The 19,393-nt window shown below is 40.6% G+C and overlaps 1 protein-coding gene across 5 annotated transcripts in view; it reads left to right on the forward strand.

Moving 5' to 3' along the window:
- The window catches only part of LOC140480791 (disco-interacting protein 2 homolog C), a 619,093-nt gene that overhangs the window by 219,483 nt on the left and 380,217 nt on the right, over nt 1-19,393 (forward strand). The gene's annotated exons all lie outside the window — the stretch shown is intronic.

Genomic DNA, 19,393 nt, shown 5'->3' on the forward strand with positions numbered 1-19,393 from the left:
AAGGTCCTACTTTTAATTGTATAAGTTCTGTCCTTGCCTGTTTTACCCAAAATGTAATATCCTGCATTTATCCAAATTAAACACCATCTGCCACTCCTTAACCCATTGACCCAATTGATCAAGATCTCGTAATCTTAGATAACCTTCACTGTCCACTATATAAATAATTTTGGTGTCATCTGAAAACTTACTAACCATGCCTTCTATGTTTTCATCTGAATCATTTCTATAAATGACAAACATTTATAAGTGGACCTAGCACCGATCCCTGTGGAGCTTGTATCAAGCCTCCAGTCCGAAAATCAACCCTCCGCCACCGTTCAGTCTTCTGGTAAGCCCATTTTGTATCCAATTGGCAAGTTTGCCCTGAATCCCATGTGATCTGTGGCGGCTCAATGGTTAGTACTGCTACCTCGCAGTGCCAGTGCCAGGGTTCGATTCCAGCCTTGGGTGACTGTCTGTGTGGCGTTTACATATTCTCCCTGTTTCTGCGCGGGTTTTCTCCCACAGTCCAAAGATGTGCGGGTCAGGTGAATTGGCCATGCTAAATTGCCCTTAGTGATTGGTGTATTAGTAGGGAGTAGGTGAATGGGTCTGGGTGTGTTACTTTTCGGAGGGTCGGTGTGGACTTGTTGGGCCGAAGGGCCTGTTTCCGCACTGTAGGGAATCTAATCTGATCTTGTTTTACTAATTAGTCCCTCATGTAGAACCTTGTCAAAGGTTTTATGAAAGTCCAATTAAACAATGTCTACCGTTCTGCTGTCATCAATTTTCTTGGTTAGTTCCTCAAACTCAATTAAGTTTATGAGACATTACGTCCCTCATGTACAACCATGCTGACTATCCCTAATCATTCCTTGCATATGCATATAAATCTGATCCAACAGAACCCACCACAGAAGTCAGACTCATCGTTTATAATTTCCAGGCTCCTCCTTGCACCCTTTCTTAAACAATGTCTTGGAGTGCTGGTGTTGGACTGCGATGGACAAAATTAAAAATCTCACAATACCAGGTTTTAGTTCAACAAGTTTATTTGGAAACCCTGGCTTTCAGGGCGCTGCTTCTTCATCAGGTGAACAACCACCTGATGAAGGAGCAGTGCTCCGAAAGCTCGTGCTTCCAATTAAACCTGTTGGACTATAACTTGGTGTTGTGTGATTTTTAACTTTTTTAAACAAAGGCAATCTGTAGTAATCTTGGCACCTCACCTGTAGTTATAGATGATGCAAATATTTCTGCAAGGGGCCCCAGAATTTCCTGTATAACTTCCCACAATGTCCCAAGATATACTAGATCAGGTCCAGGAGATTTATTTCCCTTTTATATTTCTTAAGACCTCCAGCCCTTCCTTTTCTGTAATGTGAACTGTTTTCAAACACCAACGTTTATTTCCATGAGTTCTCTAGGCTCCATTTCTTTCTCCACAGTAAAAACTGTTATTCATGATTTGTTAGCTCTGGTATAATGTTTGCTGATGATCTCCTCTTTGAAATTACAAACTAATTTAGCATATCTAAATGATGATATAGGAATTTCATATTACATCTAAACTGATAGTCACCATAATTCATTGCAGAGTTGTCAAGGTAATTTGCTCTAAACAAGAATTGCTTATTATGTATCAGTGCATTCTTACAGCACTGATTAACTTGATCGAGCCTGCAGGGTCACTTGTATAAAGCAAATTTTGTCGGTGAGTGGGACTTGATGCAGGGTAGCAATACAGAAAAAAAATTTGACAAGAGTATTGCTGAACCAATAATGTGAAGTTCAGTCAAACCTTCACAAAGTCAGCAGGTTTTAACCATTCGCAAGACTTTTGGAATAAATGTGTGTCCAAAGATTACTGCTTTTCCAATTTTGCTCGCAAAAGGGCAATTACTTTATTCTGCACAAAGAGCATTTTGGTACTCTGCAGTTCCATGGTCATTTATCTTCAATGAAATCTCATTCAGCTGCAAGATTCAGTGATGATGTGGCTGTTCAGAAACTTTGCAAGGCAAATGTCATTTGACAACTTTGAAAATGCACCACCATAGGAAAGATTCTTGGTGACATGTGAAGTTGTTGTGTTGGATTTGGGGTTTACAGTCATTCCTGGCCAATTCAAATGGGTCAATGGACTGAAAAATGGCAGATGGAATTCAATCTGCATTTTGGTACAACAAGCAATTTATACAATGAATGTTAAAAATCACACAACACCAGGTTATAGTCCAACAGGTTTAATTGGAAGCACACTAGCTTTTGGAGCGATGCTCCTTCATCAGGTGACTACCACTGGATGAAGGAGGGTCGCTCCGAAAGCTATTGTGGCTCCAACTAAACCTGTTGGACTATAACCTGGTGTTGTGTGATTTTTAACTTTGTACATGCTAGTCCAACGTCAGCATCTCCAAATCATGTATACAATTAATGGGAGGGTTTTGGGTTGTGTTGTAGAATGGAGTGACCAAAGGGTTTAGGTCATGTTCTTTGAAGTTCGTCTCACCTGGACGAGGAGTTAAACAGGCGTTTGGCATGGTTGCCTTCATTGCTCAGACCATTGAGTATAGAAGTTGGGAAGGCATGTTGAGATTTTACAGGATATTGGTGAGGCCTCTTCTGAGTACTGTGTCCAGTTCTGCTTGTCCTGTTGTAGGAAGGATTTTATTAAGCTGGAGGTGGTTCAGAAAAGGTTTTACAGGATGTTGCCAGAAGGTGGAGGGTTTGAGTTATAAGGAGCGGCTGGATAAGGCTGGGACATTTTTCCTCTGGAGCATAGGAGGTTGAGAGGTGACCTTAAAAGTTTATAAGGTATTGAGAGGTATAGATGGAGTTAATAGCAGTTGTCTTTTCCCCTGAATGGGGAATTTCAAGACTGGGGGGCACATTCAGGTGAGAGGAATGAAATTTTAAAAAGACATGAGAGCCAACTTTTTTATGCAGAGGGTGGTTTGCAAATGATGTTCCTGGGGAAGTGGTGGATGTGGATACAATTACAACGTATCCATCCAAATGTCTTTTACACATGAATTAGAAAAGTTTGGAGGGATATGGGTCAAGAGGAGGTGGGTGGGACTGGTTAGTTTGGGATTATGTTTGGCATGGACTGAAAGGGCTGTTTCCATGCTGTATGACACTCTGACCACATAATTCTCCACTATTTAATTATTGATTATATATTATAAACTGATTCCCAATGTGCAATCCACAAGTTAGGAAGTGTGATCACCTGACACTGCTACAGTACAAGTTAAATGAAAAGATTTTCTGCCTGGAAAGTGTTTTGCAAAGCTGTTCTAATTCATCAAATGTGTCTTTCAAGTGACTGTAGTTTTTTTTTGACGGACTTTCTCTTGTACCCAATCTTAGCCTTTCTAAATTGCCTGGCCATGGACTTTTTTTGGATTTGATTTATAATTGTCACAGGTACAGTGAAAAGTCTTGTTTTGTGAGGAGTACCGGCAGATGAGATCATACAAAGGGTAACAGAACAAAGCGAGGAATACAATGTTACGGCTGCAAAGAAGGTGCACAAATAGCAAGGTCAACATTAAATTTGAAGTTTGAGAGGTCCACTCAGAAATCTAATAACAGCAGGGAAGAAGCCGTTCTTGAATCTGTTGGTATAAGTGTTTAAGCTTTGTATCGTCTGTCTGACAGAAGAGGTTGGGAGAAATTATAACCAGAGCGGAAGGCTCTTTAATTATGTTGGTAAAAACAATGACTGCAGATGCTGGAATCCAGATTCTGGATTAGTGGTGCTGGAAGAGCACAGCAGTTCAGGCAGCATCCAAGTAGCTTCGAAATCGACGTTTCGGGCAAAAGCCCTTCATCCTGATGCTGCCTGAACTGCTGTGCTCTTCCAGCACCACTAATCCAGAATCTTTAATTATGTTGGCTACCTTTCAGAGATAGCGAGAAATATAGGTGGAATCAGTGGATGGAAGGTTGGCTTATGTGATGGACTGGGCTGTGTTCACAACCCCCTGTAGCTTCTAACGGTCCTGGGCAGAGCAGTTGCCGTACCAAGTCACGATGCATCTGGATAGAATGCTTTCTATGATGCATCTATAAAAATTGGTAAGAGTCTTTCTGGTCATGCCTTAGCCTCCTGAGGAAGTAGCGACATTGGTGTGCTTCCTTGACCATCACATCAAAGTGGGTGAACCAGGAGAGATTGCTGATGATCATCAGTCCTAGGAACTTGACGCTCCCAACCATGTCTACTCCATTGATGTAGATAGGGGCGTGCCCTTCTCTTTGCTTCCTGAAGTCAATAAACAGCTCTTTTGGTTTGCTGATGTTGAGGGAGAGATTGTTATCTTTACTCCATGTCACCAAGCACTCTATCTCTTTCCCGTATTCTGTCTCATCATTATTTGAGATCTAGCCTACAATGGTGTCGCCAGCAAATTTGTAGATGAAGCTAGGGCAAAATTTTGCCACACTATTGTGAGTGTACAGGGAGTACAGTAAGAGACTGAGTACACATCGATGTTAAAGGTAGTCTTTGAAGAGGTGCTGTTGCTTATTCTCACTGATTGCGGTCTGTGGATCAGGAAGTTGAGGATCCAGTTGCAGAGACCTAGGTGTCGGTTTGGAGATGAATTTGATTGGAATTATGGTGTTGAAGGTGGAGCTGTAGTCAATGAGCAGGAGCCTGATATAGGTATCATTGTATACAGATGTTCTAGGGATGAGTGTAGGACCGGGGCGATGGCATCTGCCATGGACCTGTTGCGACAGTAGATGAATTGCAAGGGATTGAGGCAGGCTAGAATTATGAGTTATGACTAACCTCTTGAAGCACTCCATAATTATGGAGGTCAGAGCCACCGGGCATTCTCATTGAGGCACACTGCTTGAGTTTCCTCTGGTATGAGGATGGTGATGGTCACTGATATAATAAAATTTAACAAAAGTAACAATTCAAACATTTTTGCAGTTTGGTGGCTGAACATCAAACCAGCACAAATTGTAAGGATCGACTGATTTTCAGTGTACTATATAAGGCTTCTTTTGAAGGAAAGAGTTAGAAAGGCACATGCATTCAGAAAAATTTCAGACCATGCATGTGGTATATTTACTTTGTTTTGCTGCCCTCTCTGCTGCCCTCATTACTAAGGAGGCTTAAATAAAAAAGTTGGTTCAAAATTGACTGCCCTCCCTGAACCCATGTGTTAATCCTTTCTCAGTGTAGCAAATGGTGCAAAGATAATGAGGTTGGGATGGAATTTTCTTTTACATTTCCATTTGCAAAATTAAGGACCGAAGATTGTTGTGACACGTTACTGTAACTTTTCAAGTTGTTTTTTGAGAAAATCTGACCAAGCTTGAAAGATTGTTGCATGTGTATACGTTGTATTTTAAAGACCCTGATTTGTTGAAATCCTATAGGGCAATTTGGTAGCCTCCAGTCGAGATCACTGTTGGAGCTGGACCTCAAAGTAAGTGGTGGGAGATTTTTCTGGACCATGGCCCCAGCAAGGGAGCTTGAGGGGTTGGGTTTTCGAAGCCAGGATTGGAAGGAAAAATGGCAGGGTGCCTCTAAGCTCAGGGATGAGTGGAAGCATTCATTGCTCTCAATTTCAAAGAGAAAATTCATTGACATCAGTACCAGACAGGCAGGCAACATGCTTGATTTTACAAGTTTCCCTCATGTTCAAATCTGCCAACACAAGAGTGTAACATTCAACCTGTGAGCCAACCATAAGACATAGGAGTGGAAGTAAGGCCATTCGGCCCATCGAGTCCACTCCGCCATTCAATCATGGCTGATGCGCATTTCAGCTCCACTTACCAGCATTCTCCCCGTAGCCCTTAATTCCTCTAGACAACAAGAACCTATCAATCTCGGCCTTGAAGACATTTAGCGTCCCGGCTTCCACTGCACTCCGTGGCAATGAATTCCACAGGCCCACCACTCTCTGGCTGAAGAAATGTCTCCGCATTTCTGTTCTGAAATGACCCCCTCTAATTCTAAGGCTGTGTCCACGGGTCCTAGTCTCCTCGCCTAACAGAAACAATTTCCTAGCATCCACCTTTTCAAAGCCATGTATTATTTTGTACGTCTCTATTCGATCTCCCCTTAATCTTCTAAACTCCAGCGAATACAATCCCAGTATCCTCAGCCGTTCCTCATATGCTAGACCTGTCATTCCAGGGATCATCTGTGTGAATCTCCGCTGGGCACGTTCCAGTGCCAGTATGTCCTTCCTGAGGTGTGGGGACCAAAACTGGACACAGTACTCCAAATGGGGCCTAACCAGAGCTTTATAAAGTCTTAGTAGTACATCTCTGCTTTTATACATCTCTGCTTTTATGGTACATATTTGAGAAAATTGTATTGGAAGTGTGCTTGGGAGCTAAACATTACTCTGTCTTGGAACTATATTGTCATTCCTTCACCAATCCTGGTCAAAATCCTTGAATTTCTACCCAAACAGCATCAGATTTTAGTGGGACACAAAATCAAGCTCAGACACTCAAAAGCAGAAAATTAGGTTACTATAGTTGTTGTGGTTGCTCAGTATTTAAATGTCCCCATTCATGCCTCTGAGCTCACTGAATCTGCTCCATTACTTAATGCAATCATGATTGGTCTGATAACATTCAACTTCACTTTACTGCCTTATTCCCATAACCCTTAATTTCCTTTCTGATTAAAACTCTATCTATCTCCACCTTAAATATTCTTAATGGCCTCACCTCTGTGGTAAGGAATTCCACAGATTGGCTACCCTTAGAGAGAAGAAACATCTTCCTCATCTGTAGGCTACCCCTTACTCTGAGATTATGCCTTCTTGTCCTAGCTTCTCCCACAATGGGAAACTACCTCTTCTCATCCACTCTAACCTATCACCATCACCCCCCACCTTCATCCACCTACCGCATTCTCAGCTACCTTCTCCCCCCTCCCCCCCCAGCCCCACCCCCTCCCATTTATCTGTCAGCCCCCTTGTTCCCCCCCACCCCCACCCCAACATTCCTTATGAGCTTATGCTCAAAACATCGACTCTCCTGCTCCTCGAATGCTGCCTAACCAGCTGTGCTTTTCCAGCACCACACGTTTTGACTCTGATCTCCAACATCTGCAGTCCTCGCTTTCTCCTCTTTGCATCCACCTTGTCAAGTCCCCTAAGAGTTTAGTATGTTGTAATATGGTCTTCTGTCAGTCTTCTTAACTCCAATGATACAGCCCCAACTTCTCATAAGAAATTCCCTCCATACCCGGGATCAACCGAGGGAACCTTCTCTGGACTTCCTTCAATGCCAATTTATCTTTCCTTAAATAAGGAAACAAGACTTTGCACATTACTCCAGCTGTGCTCTGACTCGTGCCTTTCACTGTTTTAACCAGATCTCCCTATTTTCATACTTCTTTCCTTTTGAAATAATGGTCAGCATTTCATTAGCCTTCCCTGTTACCCACTGAAATTGGATGCTACCATTTTGTGATTCGTGTATGAGGATACTCAAATCTCCTTGTGCTGCAGCTTTCCTCATTTAAGTGATATTAAGCTCTTCTACTAAACTCCATAAGCTCTCACTTTCCCACATAATATTGTATTTGCCAAGCTTTTTTGCCCTCTTACTTGACCTGTCTTATTCCACTGTAGAGTTATTGTGTCATCCTCACTACTTGCCATCCCCCTAACTTTTATGTTATCTGCATGCTTGGTGATGGTATATTCATTGTTGTCATTCAAATTATGAATATGTTATAAGTAGTTGTGACCCCACCCCTGTGAAACTCAACTAGTTACAGGTTGCTATCCATAAAATGCCCCTCAAATCCAAACCTGTCTTCTAATAGCCAATCCTTGATCCATGCTAATATATTACCACCAACTGCATAGGCCATTTTCTTATAAAGATGCTTTGTGCACAGTACCTTATGGGATACCATTTGGACATCCAAATACATTACATTAAAAAGAAACTGAAAATAACATCACCCACCTTAAGAAACCAAGACCTATAAATCGAGGGGTGGGACATACCACCAGCACTTCTCCGGAGAGACTCACTGATGATGTTACCTAGTATGGTGATGAAATGTTTGAAAACAAACCTTCAAACTCGGCGAGCTAACTTGCATACTTACATTACATCTATTAATTCTCCTTTATCTATCTTGCTTGTTAGCTTTTCAATGTAATGCAGTCATTACTCCGTGAAGCTGACTTTGGTTGATTATATAATGTATTTCTAAAATGCTCTGCTATAACCTCTTTAATAATAGACTGTAGCATTTTCCTAAAACCAAATGCTAAGCTTACTGGCCTATAGTCTGTCTCCCTATTTGTAAAAGAATGTTACGTTCACAGTTTTCCAATCCTCTTGGACTTTTCAGAGAATTATTGGATTCTGAAAGATTACTAGCAGTGAATCCACTATCTCTGTAGCTACTTTTAATATCATAGTGTGTAACCCATTAGATCCAGGGTAGTTATTGATCTGTAGGCCCATTATTTCCGTACTATTTCTTCTCCAGCAATATTTATCATGTTTTAGTTCCTCCCACTCCCCACGCCCCCATTAACTTTAACCTCTTGACTATTTTGTAATTTTGGAATGCCATTTGTCTACTCTATTGTAAGGTCTCATGCAAAACATTTCTTCAATTCTTCTGCCATTTCCTGGCATCCCATTATTATTTTCCCAGCCTTGTTCTCTAAGGACCTATGTTCACAGCTTCTTCATTTTTATTATCTATCATACATATATAAAAAAAGCTTTATTATCTGTTTTTATGTTACTTGCCTTCACAGTTTATTTTCTCTCTCTATTTTCTTTTGGTCATCCTTTGTTGGCTTTGAAAACTTTCTCCATTCTCTGACTTACCATCAAACTTTGCCACGTTTTGTTTTCAACTTGATGTTGTCTGGATTAACATGAATGGTTTATCCCCTTCCTAAAATCTATCTTCCTCACTAGGATATATCTTTGCTGTGAGAACTGTGGTGAATTTGGGAACTTGAAAGATTTACCAAAGATATCAGGGTCACAGAATATAATTTAGATGTGGGACATACCAAGTTTCCATCACCAGAAGTGGTTTGGCTGGATAAGTCCTGACCAAACTCTCTGATTCCCAAAGGACAGAGCTGGCACACTAGTCCTATGGCAGGGCTGCGAGATTTGGGAGATCTCAATTGGTGTAACTCCCACTGATGTACTTATCTTAAAAACATCTGTCATAGAATTGATAGCTGTAACCACTGCAGAATTCTTGCACAACTCCATCTTGTTGTATAAATCAGAAATGTGGAAAATATCAGATCTGGATGCATTTTTTAATTCATTCATGGGATGGGAATGTTGCTAACTAAGGCAGCATTTATTGTTAATCCCTAACTGGTATTGAGAAGATGGTTTTGAGCTGCCACCTTAAACTACTGAGGTTCACATGGGATAGTTACAGCATAATCAAGGAAGTTTCAAGGTTTTAATTAGAATTTCAGCAGCATCTCTATTTCTTAGGTTTGTTCTTTCTTGCCTGCCCACCTTTTTTTTTCTTATTTGTATTACATCTTCAGTTGTTAAGAAAGACCCCAAGTTATTGCTTTTTGTAATGTCTCCATGCATGCTGAATAAGTTTCTGTGTGTTTCCAACCTTTTGTTCCCCTCACTTGGGTCTCCCTTTGTCTGCCTCCACTTGATTTTTCTTTTAAGTAAAAGCAGCAAACAACATTTTAGAGTTTTATGTCACTCAGAGTTTGGTTGATTTTGATAATAACATAAGCAAGTGAAGGTTTCCATTTGATGCTGACTTAAGGAGGTTTTTGCATTTGGACTGATGCAGACATTTCAAGCATAATTGCCCTGCTACTTTTCTGATGGCTTGAAAGATGTGTTTAGTGCTAAAAGTTCATTCTGGCTGGGTAAGAGAAATTTGGCATGAAGCTTTCAACTAAGCACATTTGTGCTTTCTAGTTGTTTCAAATTAAACCCTGATAGCACGAAAGCATTTGTGAAGCCGTGGTTAAAAGTTCATTAAAATAGACAAAACGTTGTGAGCTGTTTTCCAGAATCTCCAGTTTAGCTCCCCATAAACACCACAATATTTTGTGAACATCTATTATATTACTTTGCCTCGGACAATTATTGTTCTTATGAAGAATTGTGCAAATTTTTTCGTCGAAAGTGGGAGCAGTTAATTAATCTAAGTTCACAGGTTACTATAATTTGTTTGTTTTTTTGGTGTAGTTCATTGGCAGGAGTACTATTTGTCTACACTCAAGTCAGTTGCAATTATGCTCTCAATATGTTGGTTAAGTGAAAGATTATTGAGAGAGGAAATTTAGCAATATGGACAGAATGATGAGTAAGTGATGGCATTTAAAGTTGCAAGTTTGTGAATTTAAATAAAATAAGTAGACTTTAGGGTCAGTGGGTGGAGTGATGTTGTTTTTGTGAGAGGAAACAATGTTTCAATCAAGAGGGATGGCACAGGGGCTCATTGGTTAGCACTGCTTGCTCACGGCGCAAAGTACCCAGCTTTGAGTCGACCTCGGATGAATGTCTGTGTGAAAGGTACACATTCTCTGAGTCTGCGTTGGTTTCCTTCAGATGCTCTGGTTTCCTCCCACAGTCCAAAGATATGCAGGTTATGTGGATTAGCCATGGAAAATGCAGGGATAGGATAGGGGGGTGGGTCTGGGCGGGATGCTCTTCGGAGAGTCAGTGTGGACTCAGTGGGCCGAATGGCCTGCCTCCACACTGTTGGAATTCTATGATTCTAAGTTGGGCAGAAAGAACATCACTCTTTGCTGAAGAGACGGAAAAAAAGAGTTTTAGTAACTTATTATAATACAGCTTAGAATGACAAATCGATGGCAAGTATAATTTGAAATGGAGAAGTGTGAGATGATATGTGACATTTGTGTGAAAAGGTGTGATGTTTTGTGAGGAAGAACAACGTTAATAAAAAGACACTGGCCAGTGTGGTGGGACAGGCTCATTTTTTAATTACAAGTAGATAAAGCTATTCATGGGACATAGAGTATGAGAAGTATAAATTAGTGATAAATTTGGGTACAGCATTAATTAGCCCTCAGCTAAATTACATGTCAACTTTCACACATCATATTCTAGAAAGGGTGTTCAAGAGTGATTATTCACCATGGTAATGTCAAGATTGTGAAACTGTATTCATGATGGGGTGTGGGGATTATATCTCTCAGAAAAAGAACACCCTTTGGACTCAACATTGAATCAACAATGTCAGACTGTAAGCTCTGCCTACCATTTTAATTTGTGTAGTTTTATCAAGTGCCAGTCTGTATCTTGGTTTCAGTTTTTGCTTCCACATATAGCCAGCCTTTGTTCTGCCATTCTTTACTACAACATTTTTTCTTAATTCATTCATGGCATGAGGGCATCATTGGCTGGGCCAGCATTTATTGCCCATCCTTTAATGGCCAGAGGGCAGTTAAAAGTCAACCACATTGCTGTGGTTCTGGAGTCACATTTGGCCAGAGCTGGTAAGGATGTTAGTTTCCTTCCTGAAAGGACATTGGTGATTTTTTCCTGACAATTGATAATGGTTATCATTAAACCTGTGTCCCCAGGGCATTACTTTGGTCACTGGATTAACAGCCCAACGATTACACCACTCCTGCAGTTATGACTCCCACTTTGATTTACTCATAACATCTTTGTTACTGAATGTTTCTTTCTGTCTAATCTCTTCCTGATCATGTATTTTGTACTATCAGCAAGATAAAACCCATCACATTTCCGCCTCTCTTCACTTCCTCGGAAAAATCATTGGAGTCCAAGGGTCAACTCTGTTCTTCTGTTTGCAGGTGCTTCTCGATCCACTGAGTTTTCAATTTTGTTTTTTATACCGTTTTGAATTGCTCTGTTAATGAGATGCTGAACGGATGGTGGACTGAATTAATGAGCTACTTGTGCTACAGTTTGATGCTACTTTGCTCCTGTGAAATAGCATTGAAACACAGAAGAGTTGTAGCTCAGAAGGAGGAAATGCAACACACCAATGATGCAATGGCCCTTTTGAAGGAATTAAAAACAGAAATTGCTGGGAAAACTCAACAGTTCTGACTGCATCTGTGGAGACAAAACAAAGCTAACATTTCAGGTCCAGTGCATCTTCAGAACTGATGGTAACTTAGAAGAGGTTGGTATACATACTTGAAAGTGGGGTGAGAGGGGGTAGGGAAGGAGTAAACTATAGGTGGTGATGGAGCCCAGAAGAAGCGATTGGGCAAAGGAATAGGTCAAGACCAGCCTGGAAGACTCCATCCATTCACCTAATTCTTCAATCTCTGTCTCATTTGTTCCAGTGATGCCAGTTTCTAAAACATTTCTTCCCTGAAATGTCCACATTGTTCCTCAACCAAGGATGCCTCGCCACTGTGGTTGACAGGGCTTTAGCTGTGTGCAACCCACGTCCTGCACTTATGCTCTCACCCCTTCTCTTCACTCCAAAAATACCAATAGGGTTCCCTTGATCCTCACTAAACACCCCACCAGCATTCACATCTAAAGCATTATTAGCCACTATTTATGCCACCTGCAGTGGTATGTAACCACTGGATACACATTGCTCTCCCTTCTGCAAGTACTGTTCCCTCTGGGACACCTTGGTCCACTCCCAACAACACCCCACACTCCCATACCACCTTCCCATGCAATTGCAGAATGTGCAACATCTGCCCACTTACTTCCTCCCTCCTCACTATCCAAGACCCCAGACACACCTTTCAAGCGAAGCAGTGATTTATTTGCACTTCACTCAATCTTGTTTACCATATTCGCCGTTCACAATGTGGTCTCCTCTATATTGAGGTGACAAAATGCAGGCTGGGTGACTGCTTCACAGAACACCTACGTTCCTTTCGCAAAAATGACCTTGAGCTTCCAGTTGCCTGTCATTTTACCACACCACTACCTTTCATGGGCAACATCTCTGTCTCAGGCTTGTTGCAATGCTCCAGCAAAATGAGGTGCAAGCTGAAAGAACAGCATCTCATTTTTCACTTGGGGACCAGCCAGCCTTCAGCACTCAATATTAAGTTCAATAATGTCCTTACCCCACACACCAGGCCTTGTCATCACATGGGCTGCTACCACAAACAACCCGTTGTCAGCTACCTTGGACTCCCTAAACAGCTATTCATTCTCCCAGGCTGACCTTTACCCATTCCTTTGTCTGCCCCAATTGCAGTTCTCTCTCTGTCTCTGGACTCCATCTCCACCTATTGTTTACTCCTTCCTCACCCCTTCTTTAGCATATATACTGACCTTTTGCTAGCTACAAGCAGTTCTAAAGAACGGTTGTTGGACTTGAAACATTAATTCTGCTTTGTCTCCACAGATTTGGCCAGACTTGCTGAGTTTTTCTCGCAGTTATTGTTTTTATTTCTGATTTCCAGCTTTTCTGTTCTTTGGTTTGTTTGAACGAACAGTCCACCTTATGGCACTCTGTTTCCTTCTCCATGTAGCCTTGCACATTCTTTTCAATTCAGTTCCCTCTTTGAACGCCTTGATCACGCCTGGCTCTAAAGCTCTCTGTGGCAGTGCCTTTCAATTCAATAACTACTCAGTTAATGAAAAACTTTCCCTCATGTCATCTTTACTTTCCTTTTTGGTGATAACTTTAAATCTGTGCCCTCTTGCTCTTGATTCTTCCATGAATATAAACATTTTTTTTTCCTATCTATTATGTCCAGATTTCTCATGATTTTGAATACCTTTATGAAATAATTTTGCAAGCTTTTTTTCCCCAAAGTAAACCGTTCTTCCTTCTCCAATCTATTTAGTCCATTATGACTTTCACCAATACTCACTACGACTTTGTCCGCATGCCTAATTGCACTGGGAATTATGTAGCCTGAGGTAAGAACTTTCCAGTAGTTAACACCAGAGAAGAGTCATTTCATTATTCACGTGTACAAATCTGGCTATTGTAGATGCAATTACACTGAAGCAAGCCCTTCCTGCTTTATAGGAGCCCATGGCTACAGCTAACTAAAACATGTTGTAATTAATGAGACTCATCACCCCTCCTCTTAAACCAATTATCATTTATTTTCTCCAGTTCTAGTAGTGCCTCAACTTAGCTGTTGTATTTGAAAAACAAATGTTTTATCGTATGAGTAAACAATCAATGGAATAATCATCTGGTGATCAGATTGCTTAGTTCCATCACCACAAAGGGTGGGTGACTTGATTCACACAGGCACAAAGTGGAAACATCCCAATTTGATTTTGAATGTGATTAATTCTTTGAGTAGGAAGCATGGCATCTTCCCTGCAGTTGACCAAGGGGGCCCTTGTGAATATAGTTATGTAAAATACTCATCCCAAACCAGCTTGTAAGCAGCAGGTACAGAATCTAGTTTAACACAGAAATGCTTCTGGTGGTGTAGGATTAGAAACTTTGGGTATGTGTCCTTTGTTGAAGTGTAAATACTTTGGGTATAATCTAAAATGAAAAGCTCACCTGAGTTGTTCAGAACTATTTTTTAAAGTATCACCCTACCTCAAGTCATAGAATCTATAGAATCCAGTTAATTATTTTCAGAATGGGAGAGTGGGTTGAAATATGGACTTGGCTTAAGTTGCTTTGTTTAGGAGGTCAACGACTTAAGTGTGAAGAATCTCTGAGTAAGTAGCTCTAACCAGATACTTGTATAAATGTGAAACAAAACTTGGACTATATTTTACCAAAGCAGAAAAGTTGCACCAGTGCTTTTCTTCTGAATGCTGTTTCATCTTTTGAATGCCTGTGAAACTTTGTGTTCAGAGACACAATTTTTTCAAGCAACACTATTCATATGTGTTAATGGTAAACATCAGACTTCTAACAAAGCCCAAGTCTTAGCCTGGCAACTAAACTGTTGTGAGGATATCTGGATAGCAATCAAGAGCAGGAAATTTGATGATCTTCACCATCTAATCTCTGGGTGTTGGAGACAATTGGAGCATCCCTACTGTCAATATGCTTGATTTACAACTTCTCTTCGACATGGGTAATCCCTCAGAATCAAGGTTGGCTGGTTCCTCTCTGGTTCGAAGGGTTCTGAGATGGTTGATATCTAATGATATCAATGCACATCTACAGACTCTGTAGGGTTGGAGATGAGGCTGGGCAAATGAGTTGTTTGGAGGTTTGTGCTCTCTCTCCAATGTCTCAACTTCATTTCTGTATGCTTCCCACTTCAATCTCTCACTGTGTTCAGTGTCTTCCTCAATAAACTTTCTCCATTTTGGAAGGTTACAAGCCAGAAATCTGTGATCTCTTTAGAAATGCTTTGAAGAGATTACTAAAGTGTTTTCCTGGTTCTTCTGCTGTAAACGATTGTTGTGTAAGGTAATGGCTCTGAAATGATTCAGTATGGAAGACTGTATTGAGTTTCATCCAATCTGTTGATGTCGTAAATTGGGAAAAAGCAGACCATGTTGGGTGAAAACATATATCTACAGGTCTCCCAAGAGTCTTAGTTAAACTGCCTAATATACTGAAGTTACTTGTAGCTCATTGTTACTGCAAGCTGGTAGTGGTTGACAAACTGAATAGAACAATTGTTTTGAGAGTTATATGTCAAGTACAGGAATGATTTATCCCATTCAGCGCAGTTGTTCTGAGTGATTAGCTTCGATTGCAATTAACCCGTGGGATGTGATCATTGCACTAAGGTGAAATGTTGGGTTATGGCACTTATGGTCCTAAAAGGAGTTAAAAGTCAGCCAAAAGGAGATGGGATTAAAAATGACAAGATTATGGGGAACAAAGGTTTTCCTCAACTTTGAGGTACTGGGTAAGAATTGTTTTTTTTTTGGGAACCTAATAGTACAGATTTCAACAGTGATGAAGAGAGCAGCGTGAATATGCAGCATTATCCATCTGTACCTTAGTAAGGTCAAGTGAAAGAAAATACATTTTGTTTTTCATTAACCAGTATGTAAAAGAATTTTAGACAAATGTAGATACAATGGTTGAAAGCAAGTGCCTGAGTAACAACTGCTGATGTGCTAGACTTAGTACCTGCCTAGTTGAATTACTTGCTGACGTTTTCTGTGTTGGATTATACATGAGGAATGACAAATTGGATGAGGCGCTGAAGGACTCTGAACAGTGGAGGAGCTATATTTCATCTTGATGCAGTCCAGTAGTTCCTCCCCGCCCCATACCCAAGGGGGATATGTTCCACGACCTACTGCGGAAACCTAAAACTGCAGATAGGAGCGAATCTATTCATTTCAATGGAAATCTACCTTCCCGGCAGCCTCCTGGTCCCTGGTTCCGGAAGGTTCCCTATAGTATGAACGGTCTGCGGATTCTGCGGATTCTGCGATTCTGCGGATACGGGGGTTAGGGTTGATTGGAGAAAATAAGAGAATATTTTATTGTAGTAGTATGTCAATGAGAGTTTTAATTATTATAATGCTAGCATTAAACACAAATAAGTACAAAATGCTCATGGCGATTTTCTGATCCTTGGTTATCTATAAAGTTCCTTGCTGCCTTTTCCAACAACCTTTTCCATAGGACTCCTATAAGAAGAATGCAGGAGTTTTCCTATTCCCATTAGATGTCAGTTTTGTTATTTTTTCATGACTGTATTAAATCTGCTCCCATCACCCTGCTATTCTGCGTTCTGGAAATGACACTGCAGTTTGAATCTGATCCGTGGAGTGAGCTAGAAAAGTGCAGTTGGTCCTGGACACTGTCAGTTTTCACAAGGGTCCCTGCTATCTGCCTGAAGCAGATAAGCTGCCAATCGAAAGCAATATTTTTTGGAATTAAGATTCTGAAACAGTGTTCCTCCAGCATGCTGTGATTCCATTGCATCATCAGCAGCTCATTCGGGAACTATTGCACTCGTGTGTGTGTGTGTGTTTTTAATCATGATGTGAAAATTTGTGCTGCTCTGAAATTTTCCCCAGGGATTGCCGAAATGAGGTTTGAGTGGAATTTTCATATCGGGGGTTTTCCAGGAACCCAGCCTGTTACAAAATGTCTGTTACAATAACACCTCTTGCTGAATTATCCAAATAAAAGGGAGTAATCCGAATGCATTAAAATTCCAGTGCTTACCTTTACAGAATCGTTTTACAAGTCTAACTGAATTGACTCCATTAGAATTTTCAAGCAGGCCACTAGATTTTTGTTAGGCATGTGCATTAGTTAATTCGCTAAACTAAAACCTATAGGCCTACATCCAATGTAATCTTTGTATCCTTTTAGATTTCAACCGAATTGTAGTATTTTCAGTCTGACTCATCAAATTGGTTCCCTGCACAAAGCCAGTGTTGCGTTTCAAGCAATGAATAAATATGCTCCTGAGTTACCATGTACCTGGCAGGTTCTGCTTCATTTCCAATTCCCTTTTTGTTCCAACTTGAAGAAGTCTTAAAGTGGTGGTTTTGATCTTGCAATAGTGCAAGTGACGGGGGGTGGGGGGAGGGGTTAAATTGGGTTTCTGAATTCAATACACCACTTTAAAAAGAGTTATTTGGTCTCCCATTTTGACTGTTGATTTTTAACCTGGTTACTTTTATTGTTTTACTTTTTGAACCTGTCCCAGGAAAGTGAAGTCCTAATTACATTGACGATACTGTGACATCATTACGAGACCCATGTCATTTTTAATTGCAGGTTGATGCATGCAACCCCCCCACCCCCCTACTCATGTGCAATGGACCCATTCTCTGAAAAATGAGAGTCCTTTTCTGGGCCCTATAAAACAGCTTGTGCAATGTCTAATAACCTGCGATGTATATGTTGCAGCACCTCAGGATGTAGGATGAGTCGAAAGCAGTTTCCTCCTCTCCACACTCCTCCAGCATGTGTACACTGAGCTTCTCTTGAAGTATAAACAAAGAATCATTTATAAATGCTATAGTTCATGTCGATGATAGGTATTTAAATGACTGGAAAATGTACATCCCTGCATGCTAATTTGCCTTTACATGTAAATAGGTTTTGTCTCCAGTGCAATCAGTACAAACATGGCTAATTAATTGTAAGACGATGTTAAAAACAATTTGTCTGGAGGTTGGAATAGTAATTAGTTCAACATGTCTGCACTTATGCTGCTCACCTCTCCCTTTCATATTTCTGAAACACTGATGGTTCACCAACTCTGATCCAATAAAGTTGTGGTTGGTCGAGAAAGGTTTCAAAAACTTTACATGTTGAATTCAGTGCTTATCGATGGAGTTTGGATACTGAAGTACATGATTATATTTTGATATTAGAATCCCTACAGTGTGGAAGCTGGCCATTTGGCCCATTGAGTTCACACCGACCTTCCAAAGAGCATCCCCTCCCCCTCCCTGTAACTCTGGATTTGCTATGGCTAATCCACCCAGACTGCACATCCCTGAACACTATGGGACCATTTACCAGGGCCAGCCCAACTAACCTGCACATCTTTGGACTGTGGGAGGAAGTCAGAGCACTCGGGGAAACCCATGCAGACACCGGGAGGATGTACAATCTCCACTGAGACAGTCATCCCAGGGTGGATTCAAACCGAGGTCCCTGGTACTGTGAGACAGCAATGCTAACCACTGAGCCACCTTGCCACAGTAGGCAATGTCCCAAGCTAGCTTTCAAAAGAGATATCTTTCCGAAATGACTATTTCCAAGGTATAATTGAAATTATTTCTCTGATTTGCCTATAGAGATTTTTCCTTATGAGCCATTTTGGTAGTGAACATTCTCACTGAAAAGCCAGTAAAATCACAAACATATGATTCTGCTCAGACTGTAATTGCCACTTGTTGCACAATAGTTTTGGACAATATATAGAACTTGTTTAGTTATTTTAAGGAGCCATCCATCAGAGAAATAATCTGACAAACTCTTCTAGACTCTCCAGAAATCATAATATATGTCCCTCTCAAGATTAAACAGCTGAAGCAAATATGAATTGTTTATTTGAAATGTTCTAGTTCTTAGTAGCTTTTAAATATTTGTGCTGTAATTATGAAACTTAACTTGTAAAAGCTCGAATATATATTCTTCCTGGAGACTTTGTAAATGACATGTTTCACTGCAGCATCCCAGAACTGGTGAACACATCATGGCAGACAATCGAGAGAGATGGCGATTTGAGCTCAAAAGTTAGGAATTTTTCAGGCAGGCATATCTCCTCACGCGCACTTGCTAATTGTGAGTTGATAGGAACCCTGGAAACTTGAACAGTCTTCCCCTCACTTGTTGAAGTATAATGATTATGAACTTAAGGATTGATGTTTTATCATTCATAAATCGGTCCTTCAACTAAGACTTAAATCCATTAAGTGCTATTTTGAATAAAACATTTATCGATGGACCAGGAATATTACTTTAATTGCATTTATTAGAAAGAAAACTCTTGCATTTATTTGGCAACCTTTGTAACCTTGGCCATCTCCAAAC

The sequence above is a fragment of the Chiloscyllium punctatum genome, chromosome 8 (assembly GCF_047496795.1).
Source record: "Chiloscyllium punctatum isolate Juve2018m chromosome 8, sChiPun1.3, whole genome shotgun sequence".
In the NCBI taxonomy this organism is placed as follows: domain Eukaryota; kingdom Metazoa; phylum Chordata; class Chondrichthyes; order Orectolobiformes; family Hemiscylliidae; genus Chiloscyllium; species Chiloscyllium punctatum.